Source organism: Cetorhinus maximus, chromosome 9, assembly GCF_964194155.1.
Source record: "Cetorhinus maximus chromosome 9, sCetMax3.hap1.1, whole genome shotgun sequence".
In the NCBI taxonomy this organism is placed as follows: domain Eukaryota; kingdom Metazoa; phylum Chordata; class Chondrichthyes; order Lamniformes; family Cetorhinidae; genus Cetorhinus; species Cetorhinus maximus.
In genome coordinates, this window is record NC_135887.1 from 37,002,091 (window position 1) to 37,016,820 (window position 14,730).

General features: G+C 40.5%; 1 pseudogene; it reads right to left on the bottom strand.

The window, feature by feature from the left end:
• Nucleotides 1-2,740: 2,740 nt before the first annotated feature.
• On the bottom strand, nucleotides 2,741-3,253 carry LOC144684564 (ubiquitin-ribosomal protein eS31 fusion protein pseudogene; annotated as a pseudogene).
• Between the last annotated feature and the right edge of the window lie 11,477 nt (nucleotides 3,254-14,730).

The following is a 14,730-nucleotide window of genomic DNA, read 5'->3' on the forward strand; positions in this document are numbered from 1 at the left end:
AGACTGGCTGGACTTAAAAATTGTTAAGTCACCAGGATCTGATCAGATTCATCTAAGATACTGCGGGAAGTAAAGGCACAAATTGAAGAGGCACTAGCAACAATCTACCAATCCTCCTTAGATGCAGGGGTGATGCCAGAGGACTGGAGAATTGCAAATGTTACACCATGTTCAAAAATGGGTGTAAGGATAAGCCCAGAACTACAAGCCAGTCAGTTTAACCTCAGTGGTGGGAAAGCTTTTGGAAACAATGGCCAGGATTTTTCAGATGGCAGAGTTTCCCTTCCCACCATCTGAGAAATCAGTAGCAAATACATCCCTGCTGATACTGGCTGCTCCACAGCCATTTCACACTCCAAGATGTGTTAATTGTCTGGAGGCAGGACTTCTGCCCCTTACTCAGCCGGAAGTCCTGTCTCAGAGAGCTACTGTCCAATCTGATTGACTCTCTAGTCCCAGCAGTGCCAGAAGGTGCAGTGGCCAGGACTGGGACTACAAGCAGTCCCCACAAGCTAAGACCTGGGAATCCAGGACCAGGCAAATTTTGTCGGTCTCAGTGTGGGGAGGTGAGGTGAGGCCTGGGGGCATGTGCAGAGTGGGGTAGGGGTGTTGGTCGAGAGATCAGTGGGGAGACATTCTGGGGGTGCCCGATGTTAAAAGGAGGCCGTTGATGGAGGTGCTGTCCCCTTCCAGCCCAAGGCCTGATCAGAATAACTTTTCGGCTTCCCCCCTACCCCTGAACTCCTCCTGCCAGCCTGAAAATTATGGCTGGGTGGGAAACGGCCCTTAAGTGGTCTTTAATTGGCCACAAGGGCCTCAATTGGGGCAAGGGCGGGTGGCTGGCCTAGGCCTCACCCATCCATAAAATTGCAGATGAGAGCCCAGTGGGAAAACCATGTGAAGAATTTTACAGCCACCTCCCAGCTACAAACCGTTGATAGGGAAAGTAAAATTCTGCCCAATAACTGGGGACAAAATTAACAATCATTTGAACAAATGTGGATTAATTGAGGAAAGCCAGCACAAATTTGTGAAGGGAAAGACATGCCTAACCATCTTGCTTGAGTTTTTTGATGAGATAACAACAGAATCTTGAGGGGTATAATGTGATTGATATGGTGTAAATGGACTTCCAAAAAAAGTGCAACACAACAGGCTTATCATCAAAGTTAAAGCCTATCAAATAAAAGGGACAGTAACAACATAGATATGAAATTGGCAGAACATTAAAGCAGTGGTGAATAGTTTTCTTTTTAAACTGAAGGAGGGTACAGAATTAATGGGGTTCCCCAGGGGTGAATTTTAGGATCGTGGCTTTCTTTATATACATTAATCATCTAAACTTGGGCAGGGCACAATTTCAAAATTTGCGAATGACACAAAACTTGGAAGTATTGTGGGCTGTGAGGAAGATGTGCTAAACCTCAAGAGGACATAGACAGGCTGGCAGAATGGTCGGACAAGTGGCAGATGAAGTTTAATACAGAAAAGTGTGAAGTGACTCATTTTGGTAGGAAAAACAAGGAAGGCAATACAAAATAAAGGCTACAATTCTAAAGGGGGTAAAGGAGCAGAAGGACCTGGGGGTATATGTACACAAATCATTGATGACAGCAGGACAGCTTGAGAAAGCAGTTAATAAGGTATACAGGATCCTGGGCCCTATTAACAGGGACATAGAGTACAAAAGTAAGAAATATATGAAAAAACTATATAAAATGCTGATTCGGCCTCAACAGGAGTATTATGCCCAGTTGAGGGCACCACACTTTAGGAACTATGTGAAGGCATTAGAGAGAATGCAGAAAAGATTCACAAGAATGGTTCCAGGGATGAGAACTACACGGATAAATTTGAGAATCTGGGGCTTTTCTCCTTGGAGAAGCGATTAAGAGGAATTTGATAGAGATGTTCAAAATTATGAGGGGTTTGTATAGAGTAGGTAGGGAGAAACTGTTCCCATTGACGGAAAGATCAAGAACCTGAGGGCATCAATTTAAGCCGAGTGGCAAAAGGAGCAATGGTAACACGAAGAAAAACATTTTTACGCAACAAGTGATTGGGATCTGGAATGCACTGCCTAGGAGTATGATGCAAGCAGATTCAACTGAGGTCTTTAAAAGAGAATTGGATAATAATCGGGAAAGAAAATATTTGCACGTTTCAGGGAAAAGGTGGGGGAATGGGACTAAGTGAGTTGTTCTTACAGAGAGTGAGCATGGACACGACGGGCTGAATGGCCTCCTTCTTTGCTATAATTATTATTCTATAATAAAATCATTATTGGATAACACTGGTCCCAAATCTATAAGGTGACTAATCTTCGTACGTGTTCAGAAACATCTGCCCCAGTCCACCATTACTGATGGCGGTCCAACACAGGGCCAGATCCTTTCATTAGCCTATCATCAGTCAGACCACCACAACCAGGGGTGCTCCATCATGAGGAAAAGTTGATTCTGTTGTCTGCAAAACCCCATCAGAAGGCAGGTCCATACTAAAAATATTTTTATAATTTTGATTCTTCTTGGGAAGGTGAGCAAGGACCAAGTCATGGAGTGTAGACCAAAGTTGCAAAATGAAGTTTAAAAGAGTGCAGTTCTCCCAGGCTGTAATAGGCAGCATGCAGGATATCAATGTTCCATATTTCAGGACACTGGCAACCTTAAGCACCCTTATTGAAACTATATGACAGGCTATATGTCTGACACCCCTTTATTTTTTTCATTTTTCATCATCGTTTATTATAAACTGTTTAATTATGCATCTTCAGCCTTGTTGAAGCAGTATGTCAGACAGCACTTCCCACAGTATTGCCTGTTGAAATGACTGGCCATGAACACACCAGCACCACACTCCTCAGAAGGGCATTCACGCCGCAGACGATAGATTTTCCCATATTCATCAACCTTGTAATATTTAAGGACAGCAAGCTTGACCTTCTTCCTCTTATGCTGGTTTTTCTTTGGTGTGGTGTAAGACTTCTTCTTCCTCTTCTTGGCACCACCACGAAGTCTCAATACAAGGTGCAAAGTTGATTCCTTTTGGATGTTGTAATCAGAGAGTGTACGGCCATCCTCCAGCGAAGATCAGTCGCTGCTGATCAGGGGGAATACCTTCCTTGTCCTGAATCTTAGCCTTTACATTTTCAATAGTATCTGAGGGTTCAACCTCGAGGGTTATCGTTTTCCCCGTGAGGGTTTTCACAAAGATATGCATTTTCAAATTCAACCCCCTTTATATGGAACAACATTTTTGTATGTATAAAACATTGTATCATCCAACTTATCAGCAATATTTTCATAAAACAGCAACAAATCATAAGAGGTAAGATATGTACAAATTACATAAATGGCATAGTGGAAGTAAAAATATGAATAACATGCTAGGATTTATGAAATCACTAACTTATCGGCAAAACTGGTCCCTGTTTAAAAATAAGGGGTTGCTCATTTAAGACAGAGATGAGAAGAAGCTTTTTTCTCTCAGAGGGTTGTGAACACTCTTTTGGAACGCTCTTCCTCAAAAGGCAATGGAGACAGAGTCTTTGAATATTTTTAAGACAGAGCTAGATACATTCTTGGTTAACAAGGGGATGAAAGGTTATCGGGGGTAGGCAGGAATGTAGGGCTGAGAAGCAGGCTCGAGGGGCCAAGTGGCCTACTCCTGCTCCTAATTTAATTTAATTCATATGTTCGTATGTAAAACTTGTCAGTAAAAGATGGGCATGCAAAGCCAAAGAAAATGGTCCAAGTAGCTGTAAAAAAAAAGGCTTGAACAAGAGTTCTCTGCCTCTGAAAAAGCTACAGTTAATTGTCTTCCCTGAGTCAAGATTTCAGAACTGTTAATTATAGAGGCTACTACATCAACATTTGAAAATACTGTGGATAGAAACTCCCAGCATGCTTTACTATAAATCTACAGGGGTATACTTTGCCAAATGTAAAAAAGGATGCAGTAATATTGAATTACTGTCCACAAAAGATATCAAAGGAAAAATGAAAATAGAATGTTTTCAAGATTAAATGTTTTTAAAAATAATTATTTTCAAGGATTTATTTTACAGCACAAACAGATTAGGATTATTGCTTGTGTGAACCATAAATACCAACTTGGACTCATTGGGCTAAACAACCTGTTTCTATGTAAAAACAAAAAGCTAAAAGCTACTGCGGATGCTGGAAATCCAAAACAAAAACAGAATTACCTGGAAAAACTCAGCAGGTCTGGCAGCATCGGCGGAGAAGAAATCTGATTTCTTCTCCGCTGATGCTGCCAGACCTGCTGAGTTTTTCCAGGTAATTCTGTTTCTATGTAGTAATTTCAATGTAAATATATGTATGAGGCGAGAAAGGCATGCGTGTTTGAAAGAGGAAAGAGATGTGGGGAATTTGGAGGAAAGATGTATGTGAATATATCTGGGAGAGAGGATGTGAGAAGAGAAAGTGGTGTTTGTTTAAGATAGTAGGGTGGTGTGTAAGAGAAAAGATTTATATTTTGGATGGAAAAACTGTGTGAAAGACTGGGAGCAGGCACACATGAATGGCAACAATTGTATTTATATAGTGCCTTTAACAGAATAAAATGTCCCAAGATACTTTACACAATAAAATAAAAATATCACACTGAGCCATATGAGAGATAATCACTTGTTAGCACAGAATTTGAGTGTTGCTTGAAAAAAAGAGACATTTCATCAAAGCTTTTCAATCTTGCACTCAGTAGGGCAGATTTGCAAGAATACCCATTCTAAAGGGAATTTATACATGAGAAGAGAATGCTGATTGGTTGGAAAGTGGACTCTGATTGGTGGAGGCGTTGCCATTGTTATAACCTGGTGAGAACGGATGAACAGGTTCCCCTGTATTCAACCTCCACAGTTGGTCACAACAGAGGTTTAAGTTTCTTTTTCACGTGGATATGCCTTTTCCGAATCCAAATATATTTAACTATTTAAGCTGTGAGCAATAAGGAGCCAATCAAACAACAGTTTCTTGAGTCAAAGAAAGAACAAATTTATTAACCACTAAGCCAGAGGTAAAAAAATAATAAAATGCAATGTCTCGCAGAAATAAGGGAAGTTAGAGTCCAATTTAAAAAAAGTTAAAAGAACATACAGTTAAACGTCCTTTGATTGTCCTTGAGCTGTAGATTTTAAAACGTTTCTGCCAATTTAAATTAGCTGGTTTCGTAGATGCAATAAGATGTAGAAGGTCTTGCAATTAATACGAGATCTCGGTCTGCTGATGGACTTCTAGTAACATTGGCTTCCAAACTGGTTTACACACTTGTTCCAAAATATAGAGAGGGAGACAGCCCAGCTTTCAACCTGTTTCCTCTATTGAAAACATTCTTGTAATCTCTCTGCAGTGGCCGCAGCCCAGCCTGTTATATTTCACCCTTTGTGTATTTCCAAGGGGTTTTGGGTGGGTCTGTCTGTGGCAGCCACTATTTCAATATCTAGCACTTTACATTTTAATGTCTCTTCCGTCACACTCCCCTGAGGGTGGTTTCTTTTTCACCTTCACCTTGGAAGATGGCCTTGTATTTTTAAATAGTTTGTTCTCTCTCATTTCAAATTGCAAAATTTCTAGCCAGTTGAAAGTTCAATGCACCACGGAACATTTAATTGCTAAGCTTTTGCTTAAATTCAAACCAGGCAGGTCGACTCTGATCGGTCAAGTGAATGAACCAAAGAATGGTTATCCCCCAAGTTTTTGTTTAGTTGAAAAAGGCACAATGCGTGGATAGGTTCTTTCTGTTTGCAAAGGACAGGGCTCTGTATGTGGATATATGTAGCTTCAGAGACTTTTAAAAATCAATCAGGCTTTAAGGAGTTGAGAGATGGTAACCGACTGCTTGCTCAGCCGGGCGCTAGAGTCCTTTCCAGTTGATGTTAAAACAACAGTCTGCCTGTGAGGCCAAACATGTAATGTTAAAACTGTCTGTGGTAATCTGAGGTGCAATACACCTTTAAGAGAATATGAGCAGATTGACCACGTGACTGTATTACCCAATTGCTGTGTAGTGTGGGCTACAATGTTAATCAGTAGTTTAGAATAGGGTCTGGTTTGAGAAGCGCACATGGGGTTAGTGCTGTATCACATGTAAATAAACAGCATGTGCTTCATCTTATATTGGTCTCTTCTTCTGCAGTATATTGTTTGCCAACTCACCCACCAGTGGATAGGCGTGCAACCGTGTTCGCAAGCAAAGGGACCCGACAGAAGGAACATAACAAGGTCCTAAAGGCTAGAGACCTGGGTCATGTGACATGGCCCATTAATGGTCGCAGTTTAACAATCAGTTTCTGTGCTTCTGGCCAGAATTCCATTGTTCCCTTGATGGTACCCTTTTGAAATGGCCCTGGATAGTCCCAGATGTGAGATGAGTCTGCTAACAGCACTGCAGGCATAATGCATTTCGCTCTCTCTCTTTTGTGATAGTTCAAGTTGGGGAGCCAGTTCGTTTGCACTTCCTGTGCTTTCATTGATTACAGGGGGCCTGTACAATGAGGTGTGAGATTCCACAGGCTGAGAGAGGAATTCTTTTGTTCTTGTAACTCCTGCTGGTAGCTCCCAGAACAAAGGGCCAGTCCAATGATCATGTGACTTGTAACAACCGTCCTTTTTGGATCAGCAGAAAGTTTATTTTTTAAATATGGAAAAAGAGTAAAGTTTTGGATTTCTTTTCATGTCATATGAACCCAATAACACTCTCTTTGAGCTTTACAAGCAGAGGCTGGTTGGGCTTAGTCATACTTGTCCTGTTGCGAACAGTTAAAGGGATATGCTGTTTGATACGATCCACCAGTCATTGGGACTTACAACTTACATACCTGGCATCACACCTGGCAACTCCTCTACCAATCAGAGTCCACTTGCCAACAATCAGCACTCTCTTGTGTGGCATAAATTGTTGTTCCCTTTAGAATGGGTGTTCTTGCAAATCTCTCCTGATGAGTGCAAGACAAAGCTTTGAAAGCATATCTCATTTTTCAGCAATGTAAGAGCTATTAGATCACATGACCAAAAGCTTGGTCAAAGAGGTAGTTCTAAGGAGTGTCTTAAAGGAGGAAAGCGAGGTAGAGAGGCAGAGAGCTGTAACAGTGTATTCCAGAGCTTAGATCCTAGGCAACTGAAGGCATAATCACCAATTGTGGAATGATTAAAATCAGGAATGCTAAAGAGGCCAGAATTAGAGGAGCACAGATATCCCAGAATATTGTGGGACTGGAGGAGATTACGGTGTTAGGGAGGATTCGAAAACAAGGATGAAAATTTTAAAATCAAGTAATTGCTTGACCAGCAGCCAATGTAGGTCAGGAAGCACACAATGATAGGTAAACAGAACTTGGTGTGAGTTGAGGCACGACTAACACAGTGTTGGATTACTTCAAATTTGCAGAAGGTAGAATGTGGAAGACCAGCCAGGCGTGCATTGGAATATCATGGTTAGAGATAACAAAGGCATGAATAAGGGTTTCAACAACAGATGAGCTGAGAAGGGCGAATTTGGGAGATGTTAGAGGTGAAAATAGACTATCCTCGTGATGGCGCAAAAATGGGATCGAAAGCTTATCTCAAGGTCAAATATGACACCGAAGTTGGGAACAAACTGGCTAAATCTCAGACTGTTGCCAGAGTAATGGATGGAGTTGGTAGTTAGGGAACCAAAAACAATGGCTTCAGTTTCCCAACATTTAATTGGAGGAAATTTCTGCTTATCCAGTATTGGGTGTCAGATAAATGGAAAGAGAAGATATGTACAAGAGTTTTGAAATCCTGCAGAACCCATTATCATATTCAGGAATCCTCAAATTAAACTGCATGGATAGAATTGCTGTTTGCCAATATTAATAAGTATTCTCTGCCCATAAGGCAACACCCACTTTGTTGCATCCAGAGACTTTAAGTAGGTGAAATCAAGGTTATGAGGTTCTTAAGGGGTACAGATGGAACTTAACTAACAATGCAGCTTACCACAATAATATTGCATGTTAATAAATTCAAAGATTTTTTCAGAAAATGCAAGTTACACGAAGATCTGATATTTAATCTTTATATATTTTGCAAGACATTCTAAATGATGTTTATCTTTTACATGGTTTATTTTAGACAGAGTTCAGGAACAACTACTTAAAAATTAATAATTGAAAAAGCAGAAATTTTGCAAGGACCAAACCAAAATTCGTGTTTGAGGAAAGGTTCAGAGAACAACTCCTAAATTAAAACATGTTGATTTTAGCAGAACCTTTTAGTAACTCTAATGTTGCAGAGATAATTGCTAAAGAAAAGAAGCAAATTAATTTAGACTTTTTCTAAGTTTGGTGCATTTTTTGACCAGTGCTTTGAAAATCATCACCCTAAATGGATGGACTGTAAAGCTGAAGGGATGCTCCCTTATGTTAACTGTAGAGATTTATTTATGTAATTGCAACATGTGAGAGAAACAAATATCTATAACCAGTAAAGAGACATAGTTTATTTTTCATTTTATTAGGGAATTAAAATAATTTCCATAATTATTGAATTAAAAAATACTGATTTTGCTGAAGAAATTGTTCACAAATGTCTCAAATCAATTAAGTGAAATGCACATCTTTGCCTGACTCCAACATCCGACCTAGCACCTAGTATAGTTTTTCCAGTTCTGATGAAAGGTCACATTGTCAGCGTTCCAGGTGATCTCAAGGAAAAAACTAGATATTTTAACCCACACACAGCACACATTAAGGTCATGATTTGGTGCAAAGGAGACTGGTCTGCTTATGATTTTTTTTTTTGCCGTAGCCACAATTCAAAAGTGATATGAAAAAGTCCTAACTGTAAAGATAATCAATAAATACTTGCTGGAGACAATGAACCTGAGTTCTTAATAATGACAGGGTCACTGCAGAAAAAAATCTTTTAAATTAAAAATGTCTCGATCTGTAGTCACTGTAGCTTCAACTAAGCCATTTTATCTTCAGCAAAGTTCTCCTTCCTCACATTACTGTTGATGGAAAACTTACTGTTAATGTTGCATAGATGCTGACCACAGCTCTGTCCAAACAAAATTGTGAATATAGGCCAATTTCTTGCTGAGGTACCTATGCAGTCTCAACAGTAACATCATTATGTAATTAAAACATAGACTAACCTCAACACTTCCAGAGATTGTCCTCACTCCACGGAATTATTGCAATTTTAGTGTCAATTATTCCACTAACTGGACTGGTTACAAGTTTTCCTTTGAACATTTCAAGCTTTTCCCAACAAACAGTCCAGTTCTACCCAGTACATTCTTTAGTGACAATCAATTTTATTTCTGGCACAAATCATACAAAAGAAAATTGTTCCCAGGTTGCAGTGCACAAGGAGCCAGGTTCTGTGTCAGCCAGTGCACCAGACACAGCTGTGTGTTGGGCCTGCATTCTGCAGGCTGTTTAATAGCAGGCTTTACCACATGCCAAAATCAGCTGTTTGGAATGCCAGGAGTCCAAATGGATCATTCTAACTGCTTTCCCAGTGACCATACAAGGCTGCTATGAGCATCCTTGAAGAGGAAAACAATGAACACAAGGAGAATAACTTTATCTTATGCACCGATATTTAATCACTGCAATGCTCAACCTTTTAATAGCTCTAATTTTGAACCCATTATGCTCTGTGAGTCTCTCCTGCCACCCAGTGGAGATGAATGATTCTTTCAGTCAATGGAGCAAAACATATTTTAAGATTTTTTTAACTGACAAGAGTACATTAAGAAATTAGGCACCACAATTAAGTTTCTTCCATTGTCTTTCCTGAAGGCATTGCCTGTTGCAGGGTTAATTTCTAAAGGACTTTGGCTCTCAGATATCGCAACTAAATGGTCAATGTGTGAATCCAAACAGTATTGCCAGGCTATTTTACCACAGTAGGCATCACAGACAAATGGATTCTTGTCCTTGCCTGGCATTTACAAATCCTCCCCCTCAATCCTGCATGATATTTTTCTCCCATTCAAGATTCACCAATCAATTCACCAATCACAGAAAACTATTAGTAAAATGATAATGCCCATATGGACAGAAACAGTAAATTCATATTTGGGGGAAAAATTCATTACTTGCAACCCAGCTAAACTGCACAAGATGTTTTCCATTCTGTAGAACAATTAGAAGACTTTCTTCTGCCTGGGTGCATGATATAATTCAGTATAATTACTTCATAGAAGGGGTGCAATTGGCCTTTATTTTATCAGTAATCTCACAAGATAGCAAGATCAAATAACTCCTGAGCAAAAAAGTGGAATGATTGAACAACATAGGTCTGTACTGTCAGTGAGAAGCATTGAAGTCCTCAGGTGTATTTGTGTGACACAACTTATCAGAGGCCAGAGGACAGAGACTGAATGGTTCACAAATGTATCTGTGTTTTCTTGATCAGCAAGTCTGAAGACTCTGCTGATAGCTGCTTCTTACTACAATATATTTTCAATATTCACTATGCAACACAGCTTTACCATGATATTTCATTCCTCAGAAAGCTCTAAACAGCACCAAGATACAATGGAATATTAGGTAAGTAAACAAAAGGACAAGATTGAAGTCAATGGAAAAGACTTGAGAATCATGTGCAGGATAAAACAGGTTACTAATTTACTGTGAGCACATTACACACTCCTTTTCTTTGACAATTTCACACCACAAAGTGTGAAACACAGTAAACATGCATTAGCAACAACATAAACAGAACTCCAGGCATGATTCTACCTTCTGTTCACAAGATAATTATGGATGATGAAGACCATGCAGCCCAGCTAAGCTCAACCACCCTGAATAACATACAAACATGCTTATTAGGAGCAGGAGTAAATGATTCGGCCCCCTGAGCTGCTCTGCCATTTGATAACATTGCCACATTATACCAGTGATTTAATTGGCTGTAAAGCAATTTGAGACCATAGAACCATAGAAATCGAGACATCATGAAAGGTGCTGTATAAATGTAGGTTTTATCTTTCTTTCAGTACATCTGCATGCAGTAGGCAGAGTGAATATAGCAATGGTGGAATTAGGGGCCCAGTCTAAGGATAATTAATCACAAAACAATCAACTGATGTTAGGAAAGTGGGTAGAAAGAAATCAATGCATTTACAAAACAATTCAACTATGTAGCTAATACAACCTTACCATTCTGACTTCTCTGGCACCAACCCACAATATGCCATAAATGGCATCTGCCCCTTTTATGCAAATGACACATTTCCCAGGATTTGTTAATCAGACCAGCAGTTTGGGAAAAATGTAGATTGAATTGTTGATCTGAATTTTACAGGGAAGAATTTTTTTTTCATTCATGGGATGTGGGCGTTGCTGACTAAGCCAGCATTTATTGTCCATCCCTAATTCAGAAGGTGGTGGTGAGCAGCACTCTAAGCCGTGGCAGTCCATGTGGTGTAGGTGCACCCACAATGCTGTTAGAGAGGAGTTCCAGGATTTTGACCCAGCGATAGTGAAGGAACGGCGATATAGAAGCATAGAAACTAGAAGCAGGAGTAGGCCATTTGGCCCTTCGAGCCTGCTCCACCATTCAATATGATCATGGCTGATCCTCTATCTCAACACCATATTCCCACTTTCTCTCCATAACCCTTGATACCCCTAATATCCAAAAAATTATCAATTTCTTTCTTGAACATACTCAGTAATATGGCCTCCACAGTCTTCTGTGGTAGAGAATTCCACAGGTTGACCACCCTCTGAGTGAAGAAATTTTTCCTCATTGCAGTCCTAAATGGCCTGCCCCGTATCCTGAGACTGTGGCCCCTGGTTTCCAAGTTAGGATGGTGAGTGGCTTGGAGGGGAATTTTGAGGTGGTGGTGTTCCTGTGTGTCTGCTGCACTTGTCCTTCTAGATGGTCATGGTCATGGGTGTGGAAGGTGCTGCCTAAGGAAGCTTGGAGAGTTCCTGCAGTGCATCATGTAGATGGTACACACTGCTGCCACTGTGTCGGTGGTGGAGGGGGTGAATGTTTGTGATGGAGTGCCAATAAAGTAGGCTTTGTCCTGGATGGTGTCAAGTTTCTTGAGTGTTGTTGGAGCTGCACTTATCCAGGCAAGTGGAGAGTATTCCATCACACTCCTGACTTGTGCCTTGTATGGTGGACTCATAGGGTGGAATCGTCCCAGATTTGCACCAAGTGCAGTAGCGGGTGGATAAAATGGTGTTTTACCTGCCGGCCGCAATGTCAGCTTTTCACACTGTATCATCCCAAACCCGCTGCATTAATTATGCATTCCCGGGATACACACCATTTCAATGGCGGGTGGGCAGGCTCCGATTCGCCTGCCATGCCTTCACTTCGTCACTTCATCACGCCAGGCACCATATTGAAAGTACAGCCGCACTCTGTGCTTCCAGCCCAGGACTGCAGCAAAGAAGACATGGCCCCGAAAGCCAAGAAGACTGCAGCCCTCAAGAACCTTTTGGATGCTGTGGAGGCCCACTATGATGTCCTCTACCCCTGCTCTGGCTGCAGGAGGAGCAGCTACATTATCTATTGTGACACAGCCGATGGTAAAGGCTGAGTTGTTCAAATCCCAGAGAGAAACCTGAAACAACTGCCATAACCCATTTTTGCAATTTGTATGTTTTGAGAAGCAGGCTTTAAATTCTGTAGTAAAAAGACCACCAAGTCGCAAGGGTTTTTTTTATAAAACTAAATTAAACATTTATTAATACAAGAAAGATTGTAAGCACACACATATGTCTACAAAATTACTACTATAAGAACTACAAAAATCCCCTAATTAATCTGACTCTCAGTTGCACCCCCGTTAAGGCAACAGTAAAATACATAGACTTAAACAAACCCCTGGCAAACCACACCCTGGACAGTCATATTGAAAATGAGTTTCTTTCAGCTCTGAATCCTTATAGACAGACTTGAGGCTTACAGGCTGGAGTCTTTCGATCTTAGAATCCCTCCTCCTTTTACCAACAGCTTTCTCTTCCTTTATACATATTTTCCTCTTTGAATGCAAATTCTCATTGTCACTAGGTTTTTTTAACTTTAAATCTTCTGAGCCTTGGCCAGCCCTTCTGCTGTGTGCAGAGCCCACAAGCAGCTCAGCTGAAGAGGATGCAGCACTGCAGCTGCCTTTGCCCAATGCTACAATGATGCAGATGGAGTGGGCAAATGAAAACTGCGTGGATGCCACTTCGGTCAGCATGGGTGCAGGTAGGTCACAAATAATAACATCCCTCCCCCACTCCCAAGAAAACCAAAACCCCATTTTAGCACAATTTGTTGGCGGAACAAAATTGAAAAGAATTGATCAGTTTGAAATTGCTGAAAGGAGAAAAATAAGCTTGAATTTCCAACAATGTGTAGATTAATTAGGGTCCGATGATGGGAAGAAGTTGAAAGGAAAGAATTGCTTCATCATTTAAAAGTTATTTACAAAGTTTTAGCTTAGTTTTTAAAGTCAATTTTTTAATTATATTTTATTATAATATTTTATTATGAGGCTGTAAAATGCTGACAGTTGACATGTGTAAGTAATATTAACAAAGTACTGGATAAAGCAGGAAAGGAGATGTCTTGAGTCTGGGAAACAAAAAGAACTTAAGCAGGTTTCTGCACAAGTCATAGGAAAGGGTAGAAAGATCAGTCACATCCTTCTCAAAGCTTGTTGTTCAATGTTGCAGTTCAGGTAGAATGGTTTCCAAGTCACCAGTGACTTGAACAGAGTCAGGACCTCAAAGTGGTCCTGGCTCGCAATTATTTTCTAAGTTCAGGAGGAAAAAAACCCAGGCTGAAAGGCAGCCCCTTCCAGCCCACATTTTCGTATGAATTCCACCAAGGCCAACTCAGAGTGTGTGTCACAAGAGGCATATGCAATGTCAGTGTTAGTTAAAGCCAACCCCTTAGCTCAGCCCTTGTCTCCAGCCCTTTCCCTGGTGACCAGGACTTGGGGCCTAGTCTGTCTTCTTCTAGCTCTGTTTCTTAAGCAAAAAGGCAAAAACTGTTTTATTAATTAGCTCTGCCACTTGGCATTTTTTAATGGTCATTTTTATTAATTTCATCATGTTTTAAAATTATCAATATATTGCCTTGACATTGATTTTTTTTCCCTCCACAAGTCACCAGTGACATACCTTAACTTTTTTTTAAATTCGTGTTTAACGTTGTGTCAAACCAGATCTCAGGCAGCTGATGCTGGGTTTCTTGCTGAGGGGAATGTGATGCTCACAAGAATTCTGATTGCTTTTTAGAGGGCTGGCAAAGGGGTTATTTTTGGTAGAAATGGGAAGTGTTGGAAATGCTCAGCATGTCTGGAGGCAGGGACCCTTTGTCAGAACTAGTGCCGATTATGGACCTGAAGCCTTAACTCTATATCTCTCTCTGCAAATGCTGCCTGGTCTGCTGAGTATTTCCAGCATTTTCCATTTATATTTCAGATTTCCAGCACCTGTAGTACTTTGCTGTCCTATCACATGCTCCACACTGGGCATTTGTAAGTGTGGTTAGTTTCAATTTAAAATGAGAAAATATTTATCACTCAATACAAACTGTAATTTTTCTGTGAACAAAGCCCACTTGTGTGATAGAAATAGCACATTATTGGAGGTAACTTGGTTTACTGGGATGTTTTTGCTATTTTTAAACTTGGAAGTGGAACCAGGAGTCACGCGCCAAGAATATGTCCCTGTTAGTTCAACATATTCTTATTTGTACATGGGATTGTTGCTTGTGGCGC